This window comes from Cricetulus griseus, chromosome 8, assembly GCF_003668045.3.
Source record: "Cricetulus griseus strain 17A/GY chromosome 8, alternate assembly CriGri-PICRH-1.0, whole genome shotgun sequence".
NCBI classification, from domain to species: Eukaryota; Metazoa; Chordata; class Mammalia; order Rodentia; family Cricetidae; genus Cricetulus; species Cricetulus griseus.
The window spans coordinates 59,004,510-59,024,726 of NC_048601.1; the positions used below are offsets into that span (position 1 = coordinate 59,004,510).

The 20,217-nt window shown below is 43.8% G+C and overlaps 2 pseudogenes; both read left to right on the forward strand.

Annotated features, from left to right (window-relative positions):
• Positions 1-4,981: 4,981 nt before the first annotated feature.
• On the forward strand, positions 4,982-8,130 carry LOC113831186 (annotated as a pseudogene).
• Positions 8,131-8,262: 132 nt separating this feature from the next.
• LOC100751612 lies at positions 8,263-14,181 on the forward strand (annotated as a pseudogene).
• The last annotated feature ends 6,036 nt before the right edge of the window (positions 14,182-20,217 follow it).

A 20,217-nucleotide genomic window follows, 5' to 3' on the forward strand; every position in this document is an offset into this window, starting at 1 on the left:
ATTGTCTGCAGAACAGTTTAGCAGCCCAATGGGTACAAAGGCATTGTTAACCTATAGTGTTTGATATGCTGGGAATGAAGCCCAGGTCTGTGAGCACGCTAGACCAGCAAATTGCTGCTGAGCTCCACCCAAGCTTTTGTTTGAGGCTGCCATTGAGATTGTGATCCTCCTGCTTGGGCTTCACAGAGCTGGGCTTTTAGATCTGTGTCCCTGAGTAGTTCGTAGTTTCCTGTTGTTGTGATAAACACCTTGGCCAAAAACAGCATGGGGAGCAAAAGCTTTATATGGTTCAAAGGCTACAGGTAGTCAATGTGGGAAGTGGTGGTGGTTTGAAGAGCACAGCTCCCATAGATTCATGTGTTCGAATGCTTGGTCAACAGTAAATTGCATGGTAGCATGTGTGGCCCTGTTGGTGTAGGTGTGGCCTTGTTGGAGAATGTGTGTCCCTGGGGTGAGTTTTGATGTTTCAAAGGCTCAATCCAGGCGCCATTGCCCCCTCTCTCCTTTTTTCCTGTCAGTCTAGATATAGAGCTCTTAGCTTCTTCTCCAGCTCCATGCTCTCTCCCATTCAATAATGAACTAAATTCTGAACTGTAAACCACCCTTCATTCAGTGTTTTCTTTTATAAGAGTTGCTGAGCTCATGGTTTCTCTTCACAGCAATAGAACACTGACTGAGACAGACGCCAAGACAGGAACTCAGGTAACCTACAGGCAGGAACTGAAGCAGAGGTTCTGAAGAAATGCCTCTACCTGGCTGGCTTTCCTTGGCTTACTCAGCCTGCTTTCATTAATTTTCTCTTAAACATGTAATTATTTATGTATTTTATGTAGATGAGTATTTCATCTGCTTATATGTCTGCACCCCAGAAGGGGGAATCTGATCCCATTATAGATGATTGTGGCCCATTATGGGCGTGCTGTGAAATGATCTCAAGATCTCTTTGAGAAAGCCAGTGCTCATAACCATAGAGCCATCTCTCCAGCCCCTCAACCAGCTTTCTTATAGAACCATGGGCTGCCTACCCAGAAGTGACTTAAACAACAGTGGGTTGTAGTCTTCTCTGTCAAAAAAGAAATTCCTCCAGAGACTTGTTGGAAGGCCAATCTGATGGGGACAATTCCTCATTTGTGTCTTCTTCTCAGCTGACTCCAGTTGGTGTTGATAAAAAAGTAACCAGCACATAGATCTGGGATTTGTCAGTTCTCTACTTTCATCTTGGTAATGGCAGTTGCTTTCCCAACTGCTCTTGGGCTTGTTTGTGCATGAGAGCCTAGTGGAGATCTTTTTAATTCCTTAATGGGAGGCTGGAGAGATGGATCATCAGTTAAGATCATTTGCTGCTCTTTCAGAGGAAACCATTTCAATCATCAGTAACCACAGTTCAGGTCACCCCTGCTGCAGCTCCAGTTCCTGGGACCAGACCTGTCTCCTGACCTCTTTAGATGACAGGCATAGGTAGTGCACATACATACATTCATACATAGTTACCTACATACATACATTCTTACATATGTGGACATACACACATACACATGTGGTACACATACATATATATATACATGTGGAGCACATACATACACACATAGTACACATAATTATATACACATGTGGTGCACATACCACATACATACGTATACATATGGTGCTTGTACATTAGTACACACATAAACATACACTGGTGGTACACATACACACCTGTGGTGCACATTCATACATTTCACATGTGGTGTACACACATACTTACACATGTGGTAAGAACAGGCACACACATAAAAATTTGTCTAATTTTTTAAGAAAATGAAAATAACTTATATGACTTTATATGAGAGAATGTTTGACTGTGTGTATGCCTGTGCATGTGGAGGTCAGAAGAGGTCATGGGATCCCATGGAGCTGGTGTTATGCCCACAATGTAGTTGCTGGGAACCAAACTCAGGTCCTCAGGAAGAGCAGTCAGTGGTCTTAACTGCAGTGGTGTCTCCTCAGCTCCAAAAATAAATTTTAAGGACACTGCATCCTGAAGACCTTTACATAAAGCCCTGTGTTTGATTGCATGGGTCTTATATTGAGGGCAAGTTAATGTAGCTCAAGATGAACTGGAAATTAATATGTGACTGAGGCTGACTATGAATCTGATCTTCCTGCCTCAGATTCTTGACTAGAGGAATTACAGTCAGTCTCACTACCCTGTGTCATTCTGTTACATTGTTCAAAAGATTAAACCTGACTAGAGAGATGGCTCAGCAGTGAATAGTATCTTGTTGTGGAATGTTACTGTAACTGAGTAAAAGTGTGTTATTTTACTTTATGGTGCATTTGTTTAATTATGTAAAGATGTGTTACTTTTGCTTATGGTGCATTTGTTTAATTAAGTAAAGAGGTGTTGCTGATTCAACTTGCCTCCCTAAAGCTCCTGATTGTTTTCATACAAGCTGAACAATCAATAGCTAGGAAGGAAAACTATTCTCTCAGGCCTGGCAGGCCAATGAATATATAGGATGAAGACTCTAGGCTGGAAGTGAGAATGAAAAAGAAGAAGAGAAGGATGAAGAAAAAGAGGAACTTGTGCGGGACCATAAGCCAGGCATATGCAAGCCAGCTAGAAAGTGTGGGACAAACATAAGTAAGTAAGGCAAAAACCAAGAGTCAAAACATGGAAGAAGAGGTACAGGTTAAGTTATAAGAGCTAGATGATAAGAGGGCTGAGAAAGAAATAGAGAAACATCACCCTTTACAATAGACACAAACAACATACAATATCTTGGGGGTAATGCTAACCAAAAATGTGAAAAACCTGTATAGTAAGAACTTTCAGTCTTTAACGAAGAAATTAAAGAAGAAACCAGATAATGGAAATATCTCCCATGCACTTGGATAGGTTGGATCAACATAGTAAGAATGGCAATCTTGCCAAAAGCAATCTACAGTTTCAATGCAATTCCCATTAAAATCCCAACACAATTCTTCACAGACCTTGGAAGAATAGTACTCGACTTCATATGGAAAAAAAACCACCCAGGATAGCCAAAACAACCCTATACAATACAGGAACTTCCGGAGGCATCACCATTCCAGGCTTCAATCTCTATTATAGAGCCATAGTCCTGAAAACAGCTTGGTATTGGCAGAAAAATAGACAGGTTGACCAATGGAATCGAATTGAAAACCCTGATATTAACCCTCACACCTATGAACACCTGATTGTTGACAAAGAAGATAAGCTATACAATGGAAAAAAGGAAGCATCCTCAACAAATGGTGTTGTCATAACTGGATTGAGACATGTAGAAGATTACATATAGGTCCATATCTATTGACATGCATAAAACTTAAGTCCCAATGGATCAAAGACCTCAACATAAATTCACCCATATTGAACCTCCTAGAAGAGAAGGTAGGTGGTACTCTCAAACAAATTGGTGCAGGAGACTGCTTTTTGAACATAACACCAGTCGCACAAACACTGAGATCAACAATCAATAGATGGGACCTTCTGAAACTGAGAAGCTTCTGTAATTTAAAAGACGCAGTCATCAAGACAAAACACCAGCCCACAGAATGGGAAAAGTTATTCACCTACCCCACATCTGACAGATGGCTCATCACCAAAATATACAATGAACACAAGAAGCTATCCACCAAAACACCAAACAATGCAATTAAAAAGTGGAGTGCAGAACTAAATAGAGAATTCTCAACAAAGGAATCTAAAATGGCTGAAAGACACCTGAGAAAGTACTCAAATCCTTAGCCATCAGGGACATGCAATTCAAAACCACTCTGAGATACCATCTTACTCCTATCAAAATGGATAAATTCAATATCACCAAACACAGTCTATGCTTGAGAGCATGTGGAGAAAGAGTAACACACTCCATTGCTGGTGGGAGGCAATCTTGTACACCACTTTGGAAAGCAGTATGGCAGTTTCTACGGAAAATGGGAACCAGTCTACCTAAAGATCCAGAAATTTGACTCTTGGGCATATACCCAAATAATGCACATTCATACAATAAGGACATATGTTCAATTATGTTCATAGCAGCATATTTGTAATAGCCAGAACCTTGAAAAAAATCTAAATGCCTCTTAACTGAAGAATGGATAGAGAAAATGTAGTACATTTACACAATGGAGTACTACTCAGCAGAAAAAAATGGAATCTTGTGTTGGCAGGCTAATGGATGGAACTAGAAGAAACCATCCTGAGTGAGGTAACCCAGTCACAAAGAGATAAAAATGGTATGCACTACCTCATATATGCATTTTTAGACATAGAGCAAACGATTACCAGCATACAGTCCACATCACCAGAGAAGCTAGGGAACAAGGAGGACCCCAAGAGAAGACTGCATAGTCCATCGAAGAAGGGGAGTGGAAAAAGAAACCATGAACAAAGTGGGAGCATGGGGGGCAGGGCATGTAGGAAGGAAGCAGGAGGGAAGAAGAGGAGGAGGGGAGGAGAACAAGAGGACTGAGACAGGTTAGGAATACAGGAGGGCAAGGAAGAAGATGCCTTAATAGACAGAGACAGTACAGGTTTTTAAAGAGATCTGGCACAGGGGAAATGTTAGAGGATCCTCATGGATGACCCCAACTAAGAATCCAAGCAGTGGTGGAGAAGATACCATTAATGCCCTTCCGCTATAATGAGACTGATGTATACCTTGGTTACCATCCCTACAGCTTTCATCCAGTAGCTGTTTCAAGCAGAAACAGGCACCCACAGCTAAGCAGAACCATACCTGGAATCCAGGTGTGGAGACATAGGTGGGATGAGCAACGGAGCCAAGACACTGTTGAAGAAACCTGCAGAAACAGTTGACCTGACCTAGTGAGAGCATAGAGACCCCAGTCATAAAGCAGGGGAAACAGCATGGGACAGAAGCAAGTCCTCTGAATGTAGGTGCCAGCTAGGAGGCCAAGACAGTCTATGGGACCTCTGACAGTGGAGCCATTGTTTAACACTAGAGCACTAATGAACTTTCAGAGACCATTCCCTGAAGGACCAGACTCAGAGCAGAAACAGGATGTCCTTGCAGGGTTAGCACAGCCTCCTTGTCTAAAGCTCCTGTGAAACAGTAGCCATTGCCTTGAGAAGTGCCTCCTGGCTGCAGGGGAATTCAAGACATGAGGTCTCTGAACAAATCCTCCTACTTTTCTGAAGAGCTCTCAGACAGGTGTATTCTTATCTTGCATTAGCAGTGTCTGCAGAGCTGGTGTAGATGGGAAAAATGAATATGAGAAGAAACTGAGGAAGTCAGAGGAGAAGAGAGCCCCTGCTACTGTGTCATTTCTTCGGTCCTGTTTTTTAGGTACTCTTGTGGATATTTCCAAAGCCTTCCTGAACATGAATGAACCAGGAGAGGTGAACAACTACTGGGCTCTAAACCTGACCTCCATGCTCTTCTTGATCTACAGCACCCCGAATGCCTTCCGAGAAAGCCCTGGCTTCAGCAAGACTGTGGTTAACATCTTATCTCTTTGTACCCTGCAGAAATTCAAGGGTTGGAGGCTCTACTGTGCTGGGAAGGCTGCCTGAGACAGGTTGTACCTGGTCCAAGTTGCTGAGGAACCCAGTGTGAGGGTGCTGAGCTATGCTCCAGGTAGGTGGGTGATACTGCTATTGCTGACCCAACATGGCTGGTACGTTTCTGGGGACTAGAAACCCAGAAAACTCATCAACATTCTCAGAAAAGAATCTAAAGAATATCTTGCACCCTGCCCCATGACTTCTCATCTTGCAAGGAAATTACAGACTCTAAAATGTTAGATCAGTCAGGGGCAGAGGTACTCAGCATAGGGGTTGCTGACTAGCAGTTGGGACAAAACACCCATACACATAAATTACAATTAAAAAACAAAAGACTACATTGCCTTTCTATGTTTTCTTGTGTGTTTTTCTTCCTCAAGGACCAAATAATATTCATCCATGTGTTCTCAACACCTATCAAAGTGTTATGGAGGCCAGCCACAATAAATGTTCAAAACAAAGCAGGCTGACATTGTTGACTGGTGAGCATCTCAGGCTGAGCTAGGCCAGAAGCCTGAGCAGGGTGGGAAAAGGATGCTAGGATGAATAAGATAGGGTCCCTGTTCTCACCAAAATTACAGAGGATGTGGTCTTCTAATGCCTTGTCTTGTCTGACCAGCCTATTAAGAAACCACCATGCTGGGCCTTTCTTCTAGTCTTGTGATTTCTGTACTTAGAACGTAAGAATATTTGGTGGAATGTGTGAGCAATTCATGGGTGAGATACAGTTATCTGTTCCCCTTTGGACAAGGTCAGGATCCTGGAGGCAGGAGTGGAAATGGTTTGTCTACTAATTGAGTGGGCAGGCCAGGATCCAAACTAGCTTCTAACCCTTGATCTACCTGGGTCTCAGAATATGACCTGGCACCTGCCCTCCTCACACATACATGATATTGCTTGTTCCAGCTCACCTGCTCAGAGCTCAGCCTAGACTCTTTCAAACAGCAGTGATCACATGTAAACTGTAGCTAGGAGGAAAACTATTTCAGATGGACCCAGAGCTATGTTAGCTCTCTGGAGGCTGCTTTGGCATAGTGTAAGAAGTAACCTAGAGTTTTTGTTATGCCCAGAGGCTGTAGACAAGCAGCAACCACTCCAGTTATCATTTCATTCTATAAGAATGTTCTAACAGGTTTCCAAAGAGAGAAGTATCTGTTTGGAAAGATAGGAACCCTGTCACAGAAGTGCTCAAAGAGATAAAACTGAGCATGGTATATAGAGCACTTGAGAAGTGTGAACAGAAGTTCAAAGTCAGCCCTGACCTTCCAGCATGTTAGAGACCATTGTGGGCTAAAGGAGACTGTGTCTTAAAATGATACAGGAGGGGCAGAGTAGAGGACATTCAAATGAAGCAAAATGATTCCTCTTCCAGGCCTAGGTTCTACTATATATCTGTTCCTTAACATCATTAAAATTTGTTAGGCTATATAATTCCTTGAGTACTGTTTGTTAACAGTTGGAAAACATTGTCTAGAAATGCAAGTAAAGTTTAGAAAGCTTGTTTGTGACAGGTCTCTGTGTGTGCGCGTGTTTTCATGTGTGTGTGTGTGTGTGTGTGTGTGTGTGTGAGAGAGAGAGAGAGAGAGAGAGAGAGAGAGAGAGAGAGAGAGAGAGAGAGAGAGAGAGAGAGAGAGAGAGAGAGAGAGAGAGAGAGAGAGAGAGAGAGAGAGAGATCTTGTGTTCATGGTTATTGTGCCTAAATTTGTATGTTCATCACATGCAGTGCCTGCAGTCGCAAGAAGAGGGCATCATCTCCCTTGTAACTGTAGCTACCCTGTTGGTTCTGGGAATCAAATACTGATTTTATACTGGAACAGCAATTTCTCTTAACAGGGAGCCATCACCTCTCTCATCCCCTACACCTACCCTCGGGATCTGAACTCAAGTCCTCATACTTGTACAGTGAGTACTTTACCAACGGAGCTCCCATCCAGGGTTTTATGGAGCCATGTGAAACAGGAGAGTACAACCAGATGGTGATGAAATAAGGAGAAAGCAAGTTTGTGGCATGGACCTGCTTGAGACCAAGCTGACAGTCTCACCTGGGCCCTGGTTGGCTGCAGGTGAAGTGAGTATCTACTGATACAATGGGAAAGCTGGGAAGAGATGTCACCTGCCTAAGAGATGAGGAGATTGATTGTAAGCCATGCTTAATGGACTTTAGCTTTGAGTTCAAAACTTAGTGGTAGTGAGAGCTGGGCACGGTGGCCCTCACCTATAATCCTGTTCCTGGAGAGGTAACAGCAGGAGGATCCTGGATTTCAACAAAGTACATAACTTTAAAAAAGAAAATAATATTAGAAGACAACATAGTGGAGCCTTGGGCCAGACCTGATTCATCTCCACCCTCCACACACAGTGGGACATCCAACCTCTGATCCTTTCTTGTACTTTCCATACACTAGTTTCTCTGAACATAGAAATGTAGCAGTTGGCTTGAGAAACCACCAAGGACCCAGATTTAAGGACCAGACTGCAGGAGCTGAAGTCGAAAGGGGAGCTGGTGTATTGTGGGACCTCAGCTCAGAAACTGCTGACCTTGCTGCAAAAGGACACCTTGCAGCCTGGTGCCCATTGACTTCTATGACAGTTAAGACCATGTCCTGCCACTTCCCCATCCCCCAAAGCCAGCCTAACACAAATATAAGCCCTCAGACACAGCCAGCAGAGAGTGGATGGCACTACTAGTCATCAGACGGCTTTCTGCAGGGCTTGAGAGAGCCGTGATGGGTACTGGCATTCTCATCCCAGGAAGAGAACTTTAGAGCTGGGAAGAGGAAGAGAAGCTGAAACAGTGGACACAGGAGGCTGAGTGTCTTGTCTGTGGGGTGAGGTCGATGGGATCTGATGGGGAAAGACGACCAAGGGCATCACATTAATTCTTGAATTTCTTCTTTGTTGTGCTGCCTTCTTCCTCTGGTGTCCACTGTTTCTCCCTTGATTGTAGTCCAAATACATAGATTTTCAGTAAGATGCAAATGTGTAGGTTGTCCTTCATGAATGCCTGCTGACCTCATCTTGAAGGCACAGGAGTGGCACCCCTGTTCCTTAGCTAGGGTGTCTTAAGAACTTAACTGCTATCACTTCTTAGAGCATTGTCAGAGAGCTGTCTTATTCCTGGTATCCAGGCCCACACAGTGGTAAGTGTAGTTTCAAAGTCATCAAGGTGGGTCTACCAGGATGCCCTATGCCTTTGTCATGATTCTGTCCACACTAACCCACTTTACTGCCATTTGCTTAGGGTCCTAGAGCTAGTCAATTTGTCTCCATGCTCAGGGGCCAACATAGGAGATAGCCCTCACCTGTGAGTTTTGGGATTTCCAGATCTACCCCTGGCCAACCCAGCATGGCTGTAACAGGCTCTGGCACCTGTGGTGACCTCTCTTGACACTGTCTCTGTGGCTCGTGGTCTGCTGTGGGGAGGAGGAACAAGGATCCATGAAGGAAGTGCTGAGAGATTCGAACCTATTACCGATCACAATCATGTCCGCATGCCTGCCTGTAAACACACAGAAAAACACACACTCACACACACATACACACACACACACACACACACACACACACACACACACACACACACACACTAAGAGGCCACATCTCCAAGTTAGGCATCTTCCTTTCATTTCTATTTTGAGGTGTGATCTCTCACTGACTCTAAACTCACCACTTCAGCCAGACTGAGAGAGTGGCAGCCAGAGAGTCCTGGGATCCTCCTGTGTCTACCCCACCCCCAGCACTGGAAATACTTATTTTTCACTACACACAGCTTTTGACAACACTGCTGGAGATCTGAAACCAAGTTGTAATGTTGAGCAGCAAGAGTTTTCCCAATGAAGTATCTCCTCAATCCCCAAGACTTGCATGAGACCCAAAGGGAGGAGCAGCAACAAACATTAGGGAGATGAAATACCACTTTTCTCACAGGAGAATCCAGATACACAGACCAAACCAGACCTAGTGAGAGTCAAAGACTGGGACAGGTCAGCATAGACACAACGTGGGTATAGAGAGTGTTCAGGGGGTAAAGACATCTGTTACCAAATGGTCCCCTTGAGTTCCATCCCCAGAATCCTCATGATTGAGTAGGGAATCACCTTGCACATGTTCCCCTGACCTTCACAATCATTCCCCATCCCCCCAAAATAAATAGCACTATGTTTTCCAACTTCAAAATCAGCGGGGTGGTGGAGGTGATGCCTTTAATGCCGGCACTCAGAAGCTAGAGGCAGGCAGTTCTCTGTGAGTTCAAGGACAGAGTGGTCTAGTGAGTGAGTACCAGGACAGCTACAGCTCTTGCTCAGAGAAACCCAGTCTTATGAAAACAAAAACACAAACAACAAACAACCAAACAAAATTCCAATGGATCTGGGCAGTGGTTGTGCACACCATTAGTCCTTGCTCTCGGAAGGCAGAGGCAGATCTTTGTTTAAATTAAAGATAAAGAAGAAAAGAGGCAGATGAGACATGTTAACCAGTTTATTATTAGGCCCGGCAGATTAGGGAGACTGAGACAGAGGAGGAACAGGGGTAATGGCTGACTGCCATTTCCAGTCACCAGAGAGAGGCAGAGAAAGCACGTAGGTGGGAGAAGAGAAAGCAGAGCAGAGACAAGATTAGACAGAGAGTAAAGAGAGGGAAGTGGAGAGAGAGAGCATAAATGGGCATGGATTAAAGAGGTCCTTTGCACCTGCATGCAGACTTAGTTCCCATGGAACCCTGGGCTGACCAGTGTACTGACTGTTCTGCCAGGTAACAGGGGCAGGTCAGCATAATGCCTGAACCTTTCACCATCACTAAACTGCTGAGCTCAGAGTCTCCTCCCTTTAAAAGTAACTCCAGATAATTTCATCTAAAATCAATTATAATGATTCTCTATTAAGCCTGAAAAGAATCTTTAGGGTTTAAGAACAGTAAATGACTGAGGGCTGGGAGGACCCAAAACTTGTGCTGAATTATCCAGTGCTATGGAAATGGAAAGGGGGCTCAGCATTTAAGTGTTCTTACAACGGACCTAGGCCCAAATCCCAGAATGCGGATGATGGCTCACAACCATCTGAAACTCCAGTTCCAGAGAATCCAGCACCCTCTTCTGGCCTTCACAGGCACCAGGCATGCACATGGTACACATGCATACATGTAGCTAAAACACGCATAGATAAACTGACAAGAAGATCACTCCATAATATAGTTAAGAGTAAGGTGTTCATTGTATATATGAGAGAGAAAGGCAGCATCCAAGGGCATCTGGAAGACTCTAGAACAGAGAGAGAAAGTAGTAGATTGAACATGGCCAGCAGACCCAACCAGTCCAGGATAGAAGCAGGAGCCAAGAGGGGGGGGGAGAAAAAACAGAGAGAGGGGGAGAGAGGGAGGAGGGGGACAGAGACAAAGACAAAGGTGGGGGAGGAGGAAGGGAGGAAGGGAGGGGAAGCAAACTATTAAAGTTATAAGGAGAGTGAATAGCTGAGGAGGAGGAAGCTGTGGGCTGGAAGGAGGTGAGGGAAGGGGAGGAGGAGAAAAGGCTTGAAAGATGCATGGACTCTGCAATGTGGAACAGTACTTGTGACACTGAGGGACCCTGAAGGCCAGCGTGCACTTTGCTATGCTAACAGGCACTGCAGATAGCCATTTGCCATTCTGGAGTTTGGGGAAATGGAGTTTCCTTTGAACCTGACAAGTCCCACACATAAAATAAAAACAAGCTCAAATGATAAACTCCCAGTGCCAGCCCCTATCACTCCTGCACATGTGGAGAAAGGGTTTACTAGAGTCGTGGTTGCTGACACTAGTGTGCAGGGATATGCTTGTTTTAGGAGGTTTATGGTCCGTGTCCACTTCTGGGATTCCATCTAAGGGTTCATCCTCAAGTTTCTTCAAGGCCTTACATCAGAATTTAGCTACCATGCTGAGCTGGGGAATCCAAATCCCAGATCCTTCATGACCAAGAACTCTCTTGGTTGTTTTACAGCTGGGGTTCTGAAGATAAGCAGCACACTTGCAGCGACTGGAAAGGCTCTTTATGCTTGGGGGTTAGCTTTAAGTTTCAGGAATTGGACCTTTTGAGGAGGATTTTGGCCGTAGAGGGGGAAACATGACATTCATATGAGTCTAGTGTTTGGTGAGTTAGAATATGCTGTCTTTAAAAAGATCTTGGAGGGTGCCTGGAGCAATAGCTCAGTGGTTAAGAGGACTCACTGCTCTTACTAAAGGACCCAGTTTCAATTTCTAGCATCCGCCATGGCAGCTCATAACTTTCTGTAACTCCATTTCCAGGGGATTCTACACCCTCACAAAGACATACATGCAGGCAAAACAGCAATGCAAATTAAAATGAAAACAAAAATTTTTGCCGGTTGGTGGTGGCACACACTGTTAATCCCAGAATATGAGAGACAGAGGCAGGTGCATCTCTGTGAGTTCAAGACCAGCCTTGTCTACAAAAGCTAGTTCCAGGACAGCCGCCAAAGCCACAGAGAAACCCTGTCTCAAAAAACAAAAACAAAAAGATCTTGAAGGACCAGGTAGTGGCACACACCCATTAATCCCAGCACTTGGGAGGCAGAGTCATGTGGATCTCTGTGAGTTTGAGGCCAGCCTGGTTTAGAAAGCTACACAGAGAAGCCCTGTCTCAAAAACAAACAAACGAACAAAGAAACAAACAAACAAAAAAATCAGAACTTGAAGGACTGACTTCAATTCTTCTCCCAGCCATGTGGGAAAACACAACATAGAACCATAGGACATGGAGAAAGTAGCCCTCACTCCACTCACAATCTACTGGTGCCTAATCTTGACTTGCCAACCTCCAGAAACACAAGAATTCATGTTGTATAATGGTGTGTGTGTGTGTGTGTGTGTGTGTGTGTGTGTGTGTGTGTGTGTGTTTTATACTTTGTTTTCTATTTTTGGCTCTTTGTAAGGACCTGCCACCCAGCTCCCAAATAAACCACAAGCAGTCTTATTTCTTATGAATGTCCAGCCTTAGCTTGGCTTGTTCTTGCTAGTTTTTCTTATCTTAAATTATCCCATTTATCTTATCCGTCTGGACTTGTTTTTTTTTTTTTTCTTCTTTTACTTTTGTATGTCTTACTTTCCTTCTTCCTTCGTGACTGGCTGGGTAGCTGGGTGGGGTGACTGGCCCCTGACATACTCTTCTTGTTCTCTCGTTCTCCTTCTTTCCTCATTTCTCCTCCTATTTCTACTCTCTGTCTGCCAGCCCTGCCCATCCTGCTCCTGCCTTGCTATTGGCCATTCTGCCCTTTATTAGACCATCAGGTTTTTTAGACAGGCAAAGAATCACAGTTTCACACTTAAAAACAATGCAGCATAAGCAAAAGTCACCTTTAAAATAATATTCTACCACAGTCAATTTCTATTTTTGTTATAACTTAAGGAAGCTAAGCAATTTTTGGAGATCAGGAAGAAAACAGAATGCCTCGATTGGGCTCCATCACCCACAGCTATGGGTAGGGTGATTTTCTGTATAGACAATTCTGGTCCATGTTTTGTTTGTTTGTTTAGTTTCTCTGCATAACTCTGCTGTCCTGAAACTAACTCTGTACACCAGGCTGGCCTTGAACTTGGAGATCTGCCAACCTCTGCCTCCTAAGTGCTAGGATTAAAGGCAGGAACACCACTACCCAGCAACATTATTTTCTTGCTCATTTTCAATTTATCAACTAACTATCTTCTGGGATACTGAGAGTGCTTATATGCATTTATGTGCATGAGAGCACAGGTACCCACTAGGGGTATACATGCTTGAGTTTTCATTTCTGGTACAAGTTCATGTTTAGTAAGGATTATGAGGTGTGGCATTGTTGGAGGAGATGTGTCACTGGGATGGGCTTTGAGATTTCAAAACTGGAGGCCAGGCCCAACCTCTCCCTCTTCCCCACCCCCTGCCTCCAGATCAGGATGTCCTTTTTTTTTCTTTTGGTTTTTGGAGACAGGGTTTCTCTGTGTAGCTTTGGAGCTGGAGGCGCTCTGCAAGCGGCCGGCTGTGCTGCGCCTGCTGGAGCTCATGAGCAAGGTGGCTAAGAACTCGGGCACCAACGGCTCACTGCCCTCCACGCCGCAGGCCGCTGGTCGAGGAGGAGGACAATGAGTTGTACCGCCAGTTGCTTGAGATCATCTCGTGCTATCTCAGGAGCAGGCAGCCAGCTTCAAGGACGCGAAGCCACTGGGCGAGGCAGGCGCTGCGGGCAGGAGGGCGCTGGAGACCCTGTGGCGCTTGGGCCACGGCGTGCAGGGCAACCACGAGACGGCCTTCCAGGGCATGCTTCGGAAAATGGACATTAAAAACGAAGACGATGTCAAATCTTTTTCTTGAGTGATGGTCCATGTTTTCAAAGATGGCATAACAAACTGGGGCAGAATTGTGACTCTTATTTCTTTTGGTGCCTATGTGGCCAAACACTTGAAGAGCATAAACCAGGAAAGCTGCATCTAACCATTAGCTGAGAGTATCACAGATGTTCTTGAAAGGACAAAACGGGACTGGCTGGTCAAACAAAGAGGCTGGGATGGGTTTGTGGAGTTCTTCCACGGACAGGACCTAGAAGGCGGCATCAGAAATGTGCTGCTGGCTTTTGCGGGTGTTGCTGGAGTAGGGGGCTGGTCTGGCATATCAAATAAGATAGCCTTGTGAGTGCAGTAGGGGACACTTAACTCCAGCCACCAAACCACATGCTTCTGTGAAAACAAATGTATTTATGGAGTTGGACTTGAAGCTGCCCAGACTTTAACAATCCAGGAGTTCCACTCTAGCAACATAGCCAGAAAGAAAGCAAGTGGCTACAGATTGTGGCTAACAAGAATAAATACATGGGAAAAGTGCTCCCTCTTGAAGAGTTACTATCTGAAAGAAGCCAAGTTTTCACTCAGCAAACTTTGGGAGGCCGTGGAGGAGGACTTGTAGATTGAATGGAAGTGGTAAGTGGACAGACTTGATTTCCTTGTCTAGAAGAGTGGCCAGTCCTCAGGCTCGTCATAGAGCTCAATAAATGTGCAGAGTCCATCACTCTCCTGTGGTGTTGAAAGAAGCGCTAATGATGGTGGTGATCTGTGTAAGATGGATTTAAGCTACAAGGAACCAGGCCATGACTAGAAGCTGCAGTACTGTACAAGAATGTGAAAGGAGGCTCTGTGGTGAGATTTCCCTGGTGTACTTCTTGATAGAGTCCAAGTGCTCAGGACGTGTAGACCTGTCTACTTTGGCTTGGTTTTGTGATAATCTTAAGTTTATTATCCTATTAATGGCCAAAATACTTGACTTAAGGTTCACTAATTAGTTACAAAACGGAAAAGCCTCAATTTTTAAGGTAAACAACATATAAAATGTATTTGTTTGTAAAAATTGTATATATATTTTTGCAGAAAATCTATTTCTTTGGATATAAAACGAGGGACTCCAACTTAGTTTTTCCATACCCTTTGAAATTTGCAGCTTCTCTAGTTAGAAATCTATTTCTGACAACTTTTTAAAACTTTGTCATGATCAGCTCTAGAGTATATACGGAACCAGTTGTGTGTATGGACTGGTTGTAGTGAAACAAATCAGATTCATAACTATGCAGGCTTAATTTTCCAGTCTGATTTTGTATGTAAGGATCACATGTAGATGTAAGGAATTTGACCCCCTGTTGACTTTAAATTGTACAGTGATTTGGTAACACAGGCTAGACTCATAACCATGGTGCTATTCACAAGGTTTACTTGTTTGACACAAGTTTAAGCCTGGTGGTGTCAATAAAACAAATATGTATTTCTTTTCTACTAATGATTGCCAAGCTTTGTTTTGAATTTCTGTATTAGTCTCTAAATGTCCCACCTGTTATATTAACCTTTACCTCCTCTCCTTTCTTTACATACTGGCTTGTTACAATCCTTCTGGTCCCTCTAGATATAATCCAAGTCTACATTTCCTCCCTGGAACCCCCACCCTTACCCTCCAACTAAGAACCTAAGTGATCTCCCTCCCATCCTATCAGTCAGCAGAACTTTGTCTCCTTAGAGGGTAGTAATACTTCCTCTTTGAGCCCTATGACCAACAGTAATGGGTATGGGGGTGAAACTCCCTTTCCTTGGATTGGTATCTTTTCCACTGTTTATCCTATTGGGCAAAAGTCCCCTTGGGAATTTCAGAAGTTGGAGTGACCTGCATCATACATGAACTTTTTCTACAGTTTCCTCCTAATGTCAATATGCTTGCTTAAATTTAGAGAAAGGTGAGTTTCGTTGAGCCTCAGTTATATAATAGCCACGGGTAAACTGAGGTGTTTATTTGAGCTAGGATCATTTGAAAGCTTCAGTCTCAGAATGTGACCTTTAGTCAGGACTGCAGATAAAAATAGTCATGAGTCAGATGACTAAGAATGTACTGGGGAAGAAGTGCCCTGACTGCCCATCTCAGCCACAGGTCATCTTGCTGGAGCCATTTGTACCTATGTATTTATCCTTGGTTATAAATTGCTTATTTATGTTTATCTCTTGGACTTACAAGCACTTTATGTAGTTTAATTAACCCTACAGGTTAAGGTGACTAAAGGCTAGTGCCCCATATCCAGTTGTGTGAGTTTGTGTTTATACAGACAGGTGTTTTAGTGCCAGGGCCATGAAGACTTGCAGAGCTCAAGTGGTCGAGAAAGGGGTTTTTTATTTAGAGAAGAGACACAATGGTCTGAGTGCTGACTAGCTGAATAGTTGAGACATCCTCCAAAGTGAAGAGGGAGAGGCAACTTGGAAAGATGGTTCTCAGCAAATTCTGTTTGTCTTACACTTCTCTCAGGGGAAAAAAATACAGTCTTCAAGCATCCATGTACATTCTACCTGGGGTGGTGAATACCTTCATTCTGGTAGAACCAGCATTTTTAATATCTGTTCCCAAAAGGGTTAGGACCAACTGCAAGTTAATGTGGGTTGTAAAAAACTGTTTCCCTAACTTCTGTTTCTTCTCCTAAGGAAAAAAATAAAACCTCTTTTTTTTTCTCCAAAAAAAAAAAAAAAGATGAGCCTTGTGAGTGGAAACTTGTTAGAGTATACTTGTTAGTGCTATCTTTCCACTAATAGATGAACATCAGTGTCCACAACCCACTGGATCACAACATTCTCATGCCTATTGCAGGCAATTTCACCATCATTCTATTGTTATTAAAGTGGAAAGTATCCATCTTATGATTTAGATGGCAGATGTCCCAAAATCATGTGTTTGAACATTGGACCCCAGCAGGTGGTACTGTTTTGGAAAGGTGTGGTCCTTAGGAAGTGGAGCCTTTCCAGAAGTAGTAGGTCACTGAAAAAAAGAGATCACTGGATGTAACCAGCCTCCTCAGGTTCCTCCTGCCCTAGCTACCCGCCTTTCCTGCTACCATGCCTTCCATGTCCTTGAGAGCAGAAACTGAGGATATCAGTATGGTTTGTGCCTAGACATGGTTAGTCCATTTAATGCTATGATGTCACAAGGAGACGTTGTAGGAAATGATAGACACCTGGCCATATACAGAATGCCCTGGGGATAGTTTCTGGCCATACAGTGTGGTAGCTGTTGATTGGTGGATCTTTACATTAGTGAGCAGCCCAAGGACTTTGCAGAGCTGTTGAACCTCTGCAGAGTGAGTTCCCTTCTGAGGCTGTGGCCTTCATATTTATTTAATCATTTATTCCTTTCAGGAATGACTGTACTTAACTCATGTTTCTTTATAATCTCCCAATTTTATTTTATATTCTCTGTTTATGTCATTTTCATTTTTATGTGTCCATTTTAAACAGTGAAAAACATGCATTAGTTTATATTAACTACACATGAGTAAGAAATCTCACGGTGACATTTCCATACATGTATATGAACTTGAACACATCCCTCTGATGTCGCTAACTCTGGCCCACTGATTCAAAGTACCACAGTGTGTTCAGCCCCTTTCTTTCTATGTATACCACAAGTCATGTGGACTTCTACTCTAAGGACTGGCAGGCTACATTGGATGATCTTTATTTTTTCTTTTATTTGGGGGTGGATGGGATTCAAGACAGGGTTTCTCTGTATATAACTCTGGCTGTCCTGAAACTCACTCTGTAGACCAGGTTAGCCTCAAACTCAGAAATCTGACTGACTCTGCCTCCCCACTACTGAGATTAAAGGCATGTGCTACCACCACCTGGCTAGCTAGTGTCTTAAGGGCACAAATGTGTCTTTGTGATCTAGCAGAAAGCCTCCTGCTAGGTGGTTATCTTAGGATCTTCCTGGCAGTTCAAATGTCATGACTGGCAAGGGCAGAGGTAACAGTCAGATCCCACTCATTTGATGTTATTGAGAAGTTTCTATACCTGATTAGCCTCTCCGCCGATGCAGCAATTTAAATCAGTACCAAATCAAATCACCCCAAATTAGAAAAAGCCCACGTTTAATGGATACAGTGCTCCCAGATGGCCTTCCAGCCTCTCAGAGAATATATGGGGAAGGGAGACTGGAAAAACCATGAGTCTGTTCTCTGGGATGCAGTTTAAATACCCTGTGGGAGTGGTCTTGAGTATCTCTGGGGGTGTGGCTATCATTTGGCAGGATTTCTGAGATGCAGCAGGGTTTAGAGGGAGATTCGGGAAGGGGGGTTTGGGTGGAAACTCCACCATAACATTCCAGACTCTTGGGTATATGGATGCCAGGGGCTGGGGCAAAGCTTCCACCATATCACTTATGCATGGAACAGGGCAGCTGGAAAGAATTCAAGAACAGAATAAATAAAAGTCTAACAACAGCCTGTTCTTTGAGGAAGAAAAGAAGTTTCCTTGATGGGACATAACACAACGTGTCTTTGACCTTCTCTGTCTCTCTGTCTGACTGCAGCTGTTCCTTCATGGGACATTTTCATTTTTTAATCAATACTGGTGAGTCAATTTAGTACTAAAGCTACTGTGTTATCAGGCACAGGAGGTGTGGATAATAATGGTTTTGAAGCAAAAGATCAGTACTGTTAGTCCAAGGACTCAAAAAAGATGTCCATGGACAAAACAACTTAGGACTAGAATCATCTGAGCAGCACTTCATAGACCCATCCCCAAACAACAGTCCCTTTTAAAAAAAATCAGGGACATTTTATTGACAAGGACAGTCTTTCCTGATTTTCCCAAGCTTGGGTTTAAATAAAACTCTGTGTGTGGCCCTGGTTATCTTGGAACTTTCTCTGTAGACCAGGATGGCCTTGACATCACAGGGATCCACCTGCCTCTGCCTCCCAAGTACTGAGATTAAAGCCATGTGCCACCACCCCCAATCTTAAACTTTTCATCTTTGGGGAGAATTGGTGGGTAGCAGAGCCTTCATTGTCCAACAACAGAGCTCTTGAGTCTCCTTCTTGGTTTTCCCTGGTGTTGATAATGAGGAAGGGTCTACCTTTGTGACTTTCAAAAAATCTAATCTCTGATAGAGACCTGGCAAGTACAGCTTTGGTGCCCTTTGCTGGACAGTATCCATATATGTCTTTCACCATGTGATGATTTAGCTTGATAGAATTGCTAGCCAGTGCTTGTGTGTGAATTGTGTAGACATGCCTTTAGTGGTGTGAATGTTTTATTTACAGAAAACACTGTATTTGATCTCTTGTAAATGTTCATCCACTTTCTGTGGCTTATGTCACATAGCTGGTTCTGGGTGGGTCCTGTGAGCTCCATTTAATGTTTTAAACTGATGACATCTGATGGGATGTGACAGCAGCTTAGCTTCAAGAACAAGGAAAAAGGCTGATCACAGCCATGCCAGCTCAGTTGTTGATGTGACACAGGCTTGTGTCCATCAGCTGTATCTCACAGCAAATGTTATTTTGAAGCATTGGGTACCTTGATCATGTACAAAACAAAAGCAGTCCTTGATCTTCTGCTGTTTGCTTTTGCCTTTGCTTTTTGGTTTGGTGAGACAGGATCTCCTGTAGCACAGGCTGGCCTCAGGGCCACTGTATAGCCAAAGATGACTTGAACTGCTGGTCCTCGTGTATCCACTTTCCTAATTTAATAATTGCCATGTATTCACCTTTATGAGACCTTAGTTCTTTTTCTGTCAGCTTAGCAGCTGCACCGAAATCTACTAATATTTTAACTACCAACACTGCTCCAAGGACCCACAGTCAACACCACACCTCTGAGACCTAGGCCTAGCAGGATTTCTGGTCCTGCTGGCACAAGCTTGACCACAGATCCCAAATGTAGGTTGTAACCAAGACTCTATTGTTCTAATTACCAATAAAGACTCAGGAGTCAGATGCAGGGTGAAAACCTGTTAGATTAAGAAAGCCCAGAAGCAACCAGTGGACCTTCCATTTTGGGTGGAGGTCTACCAAGAGAAGTATCTCTCCACTTGTCTCAAATCAAAAAGGCTCCAAATATCTAAGTTCCTCCCTACTGCTTCCTGTGTGTCTCTCTATCCTTATCCTGACTCCTCCATCCTTTGTATAGCTAATTTCTGTCCACTAGTCGATGGCTCCACCCTCTAATCCAAGGTTAATTTTATTAACACACTCTCTAAGTAAGCTGGCCTTCCCATTGATCTCCTACATATGGTGCATCAGCTGACCATTAAGGGCTCTCCTCAGACTGGGCACAGCTAGTTGAATTATGCCTGATTGTGGTGAGTGTGTGTGTGTGTGTGTGTGTGTGTGTGTGTGTGTGTGTGTAGTGTGTATAAGTGTGTC